Raw genomic sequence first — 11,413 nt, forward strand, 5'->3', positions numbered from 1 at the left:
GGTTTCAAAAAATTCCAAAAATTGGGGTTATTACAAGGGGTCATAACCCGATCCAGGGTAGTTTTCTCTGCTAAAATCGCATGTCATAGGATGTTTAAGCTTTATATTTGTTGTTTAGATCCGAATCTGTATTAAGGTTCTGGATCCGGATCCGTATATGTTTGCTATTACCCGGGTTGCCACATGTTCATTAAGCATCTCTGCAAGCACGCCTATAAGATATCCCTCATGCAGATCACTCCAAATGGGATTAAGTCCATGACCTGGTTTATAGCTTGTTGTAATAAAGCCGGATTATTGCCTACCCTGAAACTTTTCCACCAAATCTTCTATCTGTCCATATCGAGCCAAAAACCTTTTTACGAGATTAAGTTCCGGGACTCCGAGTGTGGATATGGCCCGAGTAGAGCCAAACCTATAATGCACCAGACTTCCTTGAAGTTCTGGAATGGGGAGATCATAATGCTGAAGGGTTATGACCTGGCCTACCTGCCCTATTTGATATTGGAGGGTATCCAGACCAAATTTTCTACTGCTGTCCTGGAGGGGCAGGCCTTGACCCAAATGAGAGCCTTCTGCGACTCTCTCGGATTCCAGCCGAACCGGGACACCTTCATGAACCACAAGCTGCTCTTTAAACTCGGTTGTAAGTCTCCTAAGTATACCGATCCGGAACATGTCTTGCTTTTGTATCTGTTTTTCGCTTTATCCGGATCACTTGTTTTTACTTGTAGAACTTGTTTTGTATTTTTTGTCCGCTTGATCCGGATCATACATGACTGGGTTATACTAGGAATTGTTGCATGTTAGATCCGGATTATATGTGTCTTGTAGCTTTACTTTACTGAACTTTCTTCCTGTCTGGTCCGGGTCATTCCCTAATCATGTTGATCCGGATTGTGTTTGCCCTTCACTTGTAGTTTCTAAATAGAGTTAGTTGCTTCCTGATCTGGATCACCTACTCCGTTTGTTGATTCGGATCCAGATCATATTTGCCTTTTACTTGTAGTTTCTTTATAGAATTTTCCGGCTCCTGATCCGGATCATTTATTCCGTTTGTTGATCCGGATCCGGGTCCTATTTGCTTTTGACTTGTGCCTTTTTAGTAGAATTTGTTGTTTCCTGATCCGGATCCCTTATTGTGCACTTTGATCCGGATCATCCTTGCCTTTTATTCTGGAATCTGACTTGTGTTTTTCTCATATTTCTACAGGCCTGCCTCATTTCAACCGTGACTTTCTCGGAATCATGTCTTCTTTCGCCTATGCTGCAGCTTTCAACACTCTTGGACTGACCTTCAAGACTACTAAAGAGGCTCCGGTACCTAGATCCGGGTCCGCTGATATCAAGGGTGGGGCCGAATCCTCTGCTCCCCAGAATGTCCTCAATCCGGGTCATGAAGCCAGCGACTCTGAGCCCGTAATTCAGGAAATTCCGGATGATGATGATCCTCCTAGGAAGAAGAGGAAGAGTGTCCCTGCCAAGCCTCCTCGGGACGAAGCTGCTATTTCCAGCTGGGTCATCTGCGATTCGGAGGGAAAGGGTTTGGATGGGGACCCGGTGAAGGTTGGGACCAAGTCCCTGGTTGATCTGGCCGGATTCATGTCAATCATTCCTTCTGAGGAGGATTGGGATGAAGTGGAGGGTTCCAGTATGGCTATAGCTTTTAAGAGGGTAACCGGGCAATGGGGACAGGTTAACTTTAAGTGGTTTTTAGTTTTTCGTCCAGATTGCATTCCTTTTCTGAATCATCTTTCTTTTTCTTCCTTCAGGTTGGGAGTGACATATCTATTATTTGATATCGCTTTTACTGAGGTTCGGGAGGCCAACAACAGGACAAGGGCTGAGAAGATCCGGGCGGATAACTTGAAAGATGAACTGGAGGAGTCCCGGAAGAGCTTCCAGACCGTAGAGTCCGGGTTGAAGACACAGCTTAAGGACGAGAAGACTCGGGTTGATGCCCTCGCGAAGGAGGTGGAAAAGCTCAAGGTTGACCTTGCTACGAAGGAGAACATAGATAAGGAGGCCATCATCACCGAGTTCAAGGCCAACGACGTCTATGACTTCGAGGTTGCTCAAGTCGGAGTCCCCGAGGTTCGCAGGGCCTGGATTGAGGCAGAGAGGCACATCAAGACCGACCCCTTGGCCAATTGGGAGAGCTTCATTCAGGCATTTCTTGCAGTAAAAGAAGTAGTTGAGCGGGGTCAGGGGGAGCCCGAACCCTATGATGGTCCTAGCCCCAGCTTCATCTAGATGCTTCTTAGCTGTGCCGAGCTTTCTGGGCCTTGCCCTTGTAATTTGCTTCTTTCTTGTATTTCTCCTGCTTTTCGTACTTTGATTCTGAACAATTTGTAATATTTGACTTTGTCCGGATTGGTGGCAATCCGGGTTGCTGTTTTATGTTTAGTTGTTGCTTGATTAATTTGTCTTTTTTAGAAATCATTTTAAGTAGCTTATTAGTGCTTTTGATCCAGGTGTGAAAGCCTACCCGGGTCTGTTTGCTTTCAATCCAGATATGACACTCTATCTGAATTGATGTTTGCTTTTTTCCACTTTATTTACTAAGAAAATTATCCAAGTACAAAATAGTTGCTTGCAACACGGGTTTGGATGCCTACCCGGGTTGATGTTTGCTTTTAATGTTGGCTTCCAATCCGGGTATGGCACTTTATCCGGATTGATGTATGGTTTTGCTTCTTTATGTATTTAGAGATTAATTTAAGTACATAATAGTTGCTTTCAACCCGAATTTGGATTCCTATCCGGGTTGATGTTTGTTTTTAATATTGGCTTCTAATCCAGGTATGATACAATATCCGGATTGATGTTAGCTTTATTTGCTCTAGGTACTTAGAAAACTGGTCTAAGTAAATAGTGGTTGCTTTCAACCCGGATTTGGCTGCTTATCCGGGTTGATATTTGCTTTTAAATTTGGCTTCCAATCCGGAACCATATCCGGATTGGTTTTTGCTTGTAATTTTTGCTTTCAACCCGGGCGTGATTGCTTGTCCGGGTTGAAGTATGCTTTGCTTGTAGTAATTGTTAAAATAAGAATTGGCTGAAAAAGGAAAATTCTTTTCATTGACTTAAAATTTTCTTCATGCAAAATATTGGATCATAGATTGGTTGCTTGCCATAGGCTATAGGTTTTTTGGCTGCTTTTGGTTTTGATAGAATTTTCTTAGCCGGAGTCCATGCCAGGTGTTTGGGATCTCGGATTCATCCATGTTCATCAGCTTATAGGTCCCTGGCCTTGACATTTCCTTAGTTTTGTAAGTCCCTTCCCACCTGGGCATTAGCTTTCCAGTGTTGGTTGGATCTGAAGCTTCTGTGTCTCGAAGTACCAGGTCTCCAACTTGAAAGTTCTTGACCCTGGACTTCTTCCTGAAGTGTTCCTTAGTTTTCTCCTTGTATTTTTCCATCCTTGCAACAGCCTGGTCTCGAATCTCGTCAATTAGCCTAATAATTGTCTAGAGCCCCTCCTAGTTGGCTATCTCATCAAAGTTGATTGCTCGGTGAGAGGGGGATCCTACCTTGACGGGCACCATTGCTTCAGTTCCATACGCAATTTGAAGGGCATTTCGCCTGTGCTTGTCCGGGGACTCGTTCTGTAGGCCCATAATACATTTGGCAATTTTCCGACCATTTGCTTTCGCTTACTCTGAGCCTCTTCTCGATTCCACGAAGAAGGATCCGTTTTGTTACTTCCACTTGGCCATTTCCTTGAGGGTAGACTACCGATGATTTTCTGTGCTGGATGCCCCACTCTTGGAGGTAGGATTCAAACTCTGATCCAACAAACTGTGGCCCTTTATTCGAGAGCAGTACTTTTGGGACTCCGAACCTCATCAAGATGTTGTCCATGAATTTTATGCAATCCTGTTGGTTTATTGTCCTCATTGCCTTTGCTTCCACCCACTTAGTTATGTAGTCAATTGAGACTAGTAGGTATCTCAGGTCTCTTCTGGCCCGGGGGAAGGGTCCCATGATATTTATCCCCCAAACAGCGAAGGGGATTGGAGATAGGACTGATGAGGGTAGGACTGGGCTTATCCGGGATATGTTGCTGAACATCTGGCATTGCTTGCACTTTTTCACGAAGTCGCTTACATCTTTGTGGATTGTTGGCCAGTAGTAACCCTGCCTTATTATCTTGTGAGCCAGGGCCTTTTCCGACATATGATATCCGTATATCCCTTCGTGGACTTTCATTAGACAATACTCTGCTTCCCCGGGGCCAATGCATTTCAGGGTGGGCGATGAGAAGGTCCGGTGATAGATTATTCCTTCTTCAAGAAAGAATTTTGCTGCCTTAGCTTTTAATCTTTGAGCCTTTCCTTTGTCTTCGGGGAGTTCTCCTTTCTCCAGGTAGTTGATAAACGGAGTCATCTAATTCGGGTCGTTGTCTATTTCCATGACCTCTTCAGATTCTATACTGGGCTTTTGTAGTTCTTCAATATAAACGGAACAATCTAAGTCTGATGAATTCTGAACCAGTTTGGACAATATGTCTGCCTCTGAGTTCTCTTCTCTGCAGATTTGTAGGATTTGAGTTCGTGGTATTGAGGCAAGGTAGCTTTGGACCAAAGCCTGATACTTAGCTAAAACTGGATCATTTGTTATATACTCGTCGTTTGTTTGCTTGACTACAATCTGGGAGTTACTATAGATGTCAAGGTCCTGGATCCTGAGAGTCTTTGCTAGCTTTAATCCTGCTATCAGGGCTTCATACTCTGCCTAGTTGTTTGTTGCTGAAAATCCAAAGAAGATTGCAGTTTGAATTGTAAAGCCATCCGGGCTCTTTAGAATGAGTCTTGCTCTTGAACTTTTATTTGTTGAGGATCCATCAACTTCTAGAGCCCAGGCTCCCGGGTTATGACCAGTTCTGCTTTCTGGGTTAATGCTCATGGGCTTAGGCTCAACTTCCAGGAAGTTGCATTCTATTATGAAGTCAGCCAAGGCATGGGCTTTGATTGCTGTTCTTGGAATGAAATTTAATTTGTATTGACTTAATTCAACTGCCCAGTTTACTAGCCTTCCTGAGACATATGGCTTGTATATTATCTTCCTTAAGGGTTGATTAGTGATAACCCGAATCTCCCTTCCCTGGAAGTAATGTTTGAGCTTCCTGGATGCTGCGACCAAGGCAAAAGAAAACTTTTATCGGGTCTCCGCATCTTTTAGTACATGACTTACATAGTAAACTGGTTGCTGTTTTCCATTTTTTTCCCTGATCAGTGCTGCTGCAATCGTCAGGGACCCTGCTGATAGGTAGAGGAATAGGGGCTCCCCGGGTTGGGCTTTGGTTAAGATTGGTGGCTGGGAGAGATACCTTTTGATTTCTTCAAATGCGCTTTGGCATTCAGGGTTCCAATTTACTTCCCTCTTGTTGGTTGCTCCTTTCAATAGGTCAAAGAAAAGCAGGCATCTCTCAGCTAACTTTGAGATGAATCTTCTAAGTGCTGCCAGTGACCCTTCTAGTTTCTGAACATCCTTCTGGGTCCTAGGAGGCTTCATCTCCTAGATTGCCTTTATTTTCTCTGGGTTGGCTTCAATTCTCCGGTTGCTGATCATGAATCCTAGGAATTTTCCGGCCCCCACTCCAAATGTGCATTTTTCCGGATTCAGCTTTAATGAGTATTTTCTTAAGTTGTCAAAGCATTCTTTTAGATCTTCTATGTGACCTGGGATACTTCTGGACTTTGCTATCATATCATAATCATATGATTCCAGGTTCCTTCCAAGCTGGTTAGTGAAGATTTTATTTATTATTCTCTGGTAGGTTGTGCCTGCATTTGTCAATCTGAAAGGCAGCATTACATAGGCATAGACCGTCCTGTGGGTGGTGAAGGCTGGCTTCAGGATGTCCTTCAAATTCATTTTGATATGATTGTACCCCAAGTAGGCATCCATGAAACTTAGCATGACATTCCCGGATGTGGCGTCAATCAATTGATCAATATTTAGCAAGGGATAAGGGTCTTTAGGGCATGCACTATTTAAATCGGTGTAGTCAACACATATTCTCCATTTCCCGTTTGCCTTTTTTACCATAACAACATTAGCCAACCATTCCGAGTACTTGACTTCGCATATGATCCCAACTTTGAGTAGTTTCTCAACCTCTTCGTCTATTGCTTTTTGCCTCTCTGGGGCAAAATTTCTTCTTTTCTGCTTAACTGGTTTCCTCTCTGGGTTGACGTCCAAGCTATTCATTGCTATGGACTCATCCAACCCAGGCATGTCTCTTGGGCTCCAAGGAAATATGTAACGCCCCCAAATCCGGGGTCAAGGGATTTGGTCATCACTATGAAATCTCAATCCAAATTAACCTGTTTAATCAATAAACAAATGCCAGCGGAAGATATTTATCATTTATGACCCCAAACTAATCCAAGATCTTTTAAGGTTACAGTTCTAGAAACAAGAAATCCAAATTCCACACATAAATTTTTCACTTTCTTTTAAACCTCTTTTCAATAAATTCCAACTCAAAACTAAACCCACTAGTATAACTTCGAAAAGAAGTATACTAGGCCCAAATAAAATACACAACTATAATATAATATAATATAAACAACTTTATACAATAAAACTTACACTAGTTCGCAAACCCTGGACCAACCACCTTCCAAAAGCTTCTTCTTTGCTTCCTCGAATTACGCAGCTAAACAGTGCAAGCTAATCCTCACTGGAGGTTAAATTTGAAAACAGGAAATTATGAGCGAAAGAAATGCTCAGCAAGATCATTATAACATATATAGGGTCGTTTTGATATAAAACCGACATCTGCAATAGAGCAGAACATTTTAAACTCATAATTGCTGAATCATAAAATTTTAGTGGAGGAACCCCACAATTGATTCCTTAATTGTATTCAAAACCATTTTGATATTTTTGAGCGAAATGCTTCAGCAACACTTTGAATCTTGACGAGAGCAAAGCTCGTAAAATAGTGTTTACGGAAATATCGTAAACAACAATAATACGAAACAATGATTATGGATTGAATCACAAACTTTACTCAAAACCGGACTCTTAAAATTAATACTTATTTTGTTGTCATATCAAATTAGATATCAATACGAACTTTGATGCTAACAACATTCCACTAGACCTAAAAAGTGGAGTTCCAATCTGTCTCTTTCACACACGTGCAACTCTAGCCGGTCCAGTCGTTTCCTTATATTCATTCACTAGCATTTCAAGTTTCTTTGCCGTTTTTTGTTTCATCCGACTTAGATTGAACTCATGCATGCTGTCGAAAGTCATCTTTTAGATTTAGATAAAGAAATTTAGATATCAATTTAGATTGGAACCAATAACATTTCATGTTGTTCCCGATGATCAGTCGCGAAACAACACCGGTATCCCGCAGCCATACCGTAAATATAAGTACTACCCGTATCCCGAAGACATTCGGTACCTATAGGGCGCCAGAAAAGGCATAACTAGCCTTGAAAGATATTATAGCTGGACCGATATCTCGATCACCTACGCTGTAACCAGTAACCAATAACAATTCCAATCTTAAAAACCTTTTTATTGGAAAAGAAACCGAATCCTTCGACATCCTAAATAATTTTATTCCCCCATTCACTTGGGCTGGAATACTCGCAACAAAATCATCTTTTCAAAATCCAAAAAATTTATAAATCCAGTAATTTGATAAGTAAAATCACTTAGCTATTCTGAACATAGAATAACAGAAGAATACTTGCATAAAAAGAATCTTTTAACTCAGCGATATGTAAAACATTTATCTATTACGAACTGAATAGGGAAAGCAATACTTGAATGAAAAGATTTAAAATAAATATCACTTGAACGATAAGTGATGATAGGGATACTTGCCTTTGGGATTTAGCAGTTAGTCACACTCGCGAAGACACATTTATTCTGACATTCCGTCTCAAAGCATCACCGTCTTTATTCAACTAATCCTTTGGTCTGCTGCTCATGTAGTGCTGCAACCCAATATTCCATACTATTCAACCTTAGCCTTCTTCCACTTCATCTGGTCCTGATCGTCTTGAAAGACTCGCATCTATAATTAGAAAATAACCTTTTGATCGTCTAATCGATAATCACTCGACGAACTGCGCGCCAAAAGCCTATCGTCTACCCTTACGATAGCCCACACATAAATATAACAGATAAACACAGGACCCTTGATCCACATACACACATAATTCATATAGCACAGAAGCACATAACTCATGTATCACATAATTCATATTACATATGACTCGGTTTGTCAAAAGGTTCGACTCAATACGTTTCAAACTGAAATCGGCTCAAAAAAATGATTTATCGATCAATAATTGACTCAGAATGACTCATAAAATAAGCGACCTTTCGAAATAAAAGGATTTGAGCCTCGAAAGTATTTTTATTGAAAGCGGAATATTTTTCTGACTCTGGAGGCGTTCGTTTCGTATTAAACGGACGACCGGTTTATTTATTACGAATTTTTGAACATTTTTTGGAATTAAAACGGGTCTCCGAATCATTTAATAATTAAATAATAGGGCTCGAACACCCAAAAATAATTTTATAAAAATTATCGAGCCTGGAAAATAATTTAAAATAATATTTTAAATCTCGAAACTATTTTTTGAAAATTTAAATCAAAAATAAATAATTAAATCAAATTAAATAATTAATTAAAATTAATTAATAACTAATTAAATTAATTAATCAATTAATATTTAAATTAATTAACTAATTAAATAATTAATTATCAACTAAAATTAATTAATTAAATAATTCAGATTTAATTTTGAATAAAAATAATTTTTCAGAATTTAAATAATGATTTTTAGAATAAAAGAAAATAATTTTTAAAACTACAAACTGAATTTATTTATTTTTAAATCAGAAAATGCAGAAACAACATTTTGATTGGGGAATTGGGAAATTTCAGATTAAAACCGGGTCGGGAATTTCTAGAAAACGGGTCAAGAACGGGTCAGCTAAACCTAACCGGGTCAACAAGAACTCGCCGGATTTCTGGCCAGATTCCGGCCGGCCAAAAAATCCGGTGAGTCCCGATTTGTCATTAAACCGTTTCGGTTTCAATCATTTTTCAAACTGATTATGCACCCCATCACAACAGCTATTCAGAATCAATAACACCGCATTATAACGATCTGTATGACTCTAAAAACGAAGAACGATGGCCGGTAGCCATTAAAACCGGCGAGAAGCTTTCCGGCCAAGAACTCAAATGGCTCAATCCTTAACCAAATACGATGATTCCAGTGTCAAAATAAAGCCAAGAACGATTACAATCTACTCATATCATCACAAACAATCAAAAACCACTAAATCATAAACCCCCAAAATTCGGGTATAAACCCTAAATTACGAAATTAATAAATTACCCATCGTTTTAATGATTTGATGGCATAAACAGAAAGAGCATGAAAATCTGAACATTTTGGTTACTCATACTTCAAAAACTGATATTTGCATCACCCTCAAATTTGGGTTTGATTCTCAGAACTCTTCAAGAACACCAAGAACACATATTCAAATAATTTCCAGAAAATCAAACCTTAATTTCTATATGATATTGAACTCTATTTTTGAAGTATAATATATGAAATTGACCAGAATAACATGCTCTACAAAATGGAATCATCAAAACACTCGAATATCATGTATGCAAAAATTCATATTTTATTCACTAAATAATTCGAATTAAAATAATTAAATAAGAAAATAACCTTGATTTCTGGGCAAGAACTGATGATTGATTCGGAAAGAAGATTTCGAGAGCTTCGTTTTAATATAATGCACGCCCGAATCGGCGTTCGATAACGCCTTCGTTCGTACGATTGATTCTCAGGAACGTATCGGTTTTCTAGGGTTTTCTCTGTATTTACGGTATTTTAACTGGTTGAAAAATGAATATACGAAATAAATGAAATAACGAATATGCTATTAATATTTACGGAATATTGGTTCGTTCTGGATCATTTTGGATCGTTAAATTAGTTGCTTAGTCGCTAAGTAATTACAAAATGATCCAAAAATTGATTACTGTTAGGAATATGTGTATTAGTTTGATGATAAGTTAAACAAAACACTTAAGTATAAATCTAGTGTTTGTAGCCTCAACGGATAAGACCATCTTGGCTATCCGTTGAGGGAGTAGCTCTACTTAGCAATAAGTTTAGTATTGTAGCACATTTCATTCTCTGAATTCAAGTTGTAATTCTTAGATGTTGTAGGAAATTATCAGTCATGTTGACTACTAGTGGATATGCAAATAGGAGGGCTAATTGTAAATATTTCATGCCTTGTAATTTTGTATAAGTGAAGAAGTATCAACTGATATTGAAGACCTTCAACGGATAAGAAACAAAGCTTCAACGGATGTCTCTAAAGCTTCAACGGATAATATCCATCAACGGATAAGTGCTTCAACGGATAAAGACTTCAACTGCTAATGCATCAACGGATAAAGCTTCAACGGATAAAGCCTCAACGGATAAGGCATCAACGGATGAAAGCTTCAACGGATGCTTAGTTCAATAGCAGTTGATAGTGACAATTCATAAGCTGACAGAGGCACATGGGTTGACAGAGACAAACTGGAATGTGGCAGCCTCTAGGAGGAATCAAGAAAATGCAGCATTTCCATTCTGGTGCAAACAAGGGAGTATTCAAAGATTAACAGCTAAACCCAAATTGCATTGGATAGAGAAATGAAGAAGAAACATGTGAAGAGCCTTTTAATTATATTTTACAGTTTTGTCTTCACTTGTGAACTTGGTGATATATAAACCAAGTAGTAGCTAGTAATTAGATGTGAATTTTCAAAAGCTGTTTAGAAAAATCCAGAGAGAAAATCATCTAATTTGTACTAGGAAGCAGCTGTGATTTAATTCTTTGAATCACAGATTTTCTGAAATAACACATCTCTGGTGGAACAACAAATCCACAAGAAAAGTTTTTAAGTTCTCTGTATTCTTTACATTTATGTTTGAATATATATCTGTCTGCATTAGCTTCAAGCAATTCACACACATTTGCTCACTAAAACACTTAGCCTTAGAAATTGCTCAAAACTTGAAAAAGTTTTGAGATTTACATTCAACCCCCCTTCTGTAAATCTCATTGTTAGTCCACTGGGAATAACAATTATTATCAGAGCAAGCTCTTAACATACAAAGAGTTTAAAGATCTATTCTGCTAACATCATGAGTGCACAGAAGAATCCTCCTGCTAGGAAGGATATTGGAATAAAAATTCCAGTCCTGGAAAAAGATAACTATCATCACTGGAAAGTGAAGATGCATTTACATCTTCTTTCTCAAGATGAAAGCTACATCAACTGTATTGAAAATGGTCCTCACATCCCTCACAAAGTGGCCACAGCTGCTACTGCAACAGTTGTTGTTGG

This window comes from Apium graveolens, chromosome 8 (genome assembly GCF_009905375.1).
Source record: "Apium graveolens cultivar Ventura chromosome 8, ASM990537v1, whole genome shotgun sequence".
NCBI classification, from domain to species: Eukaryota; Viridiplantae; Streptophyta; class Magnoliopsida; order Apiales; family Apiaceae; genus Apium; species Apium graveolens.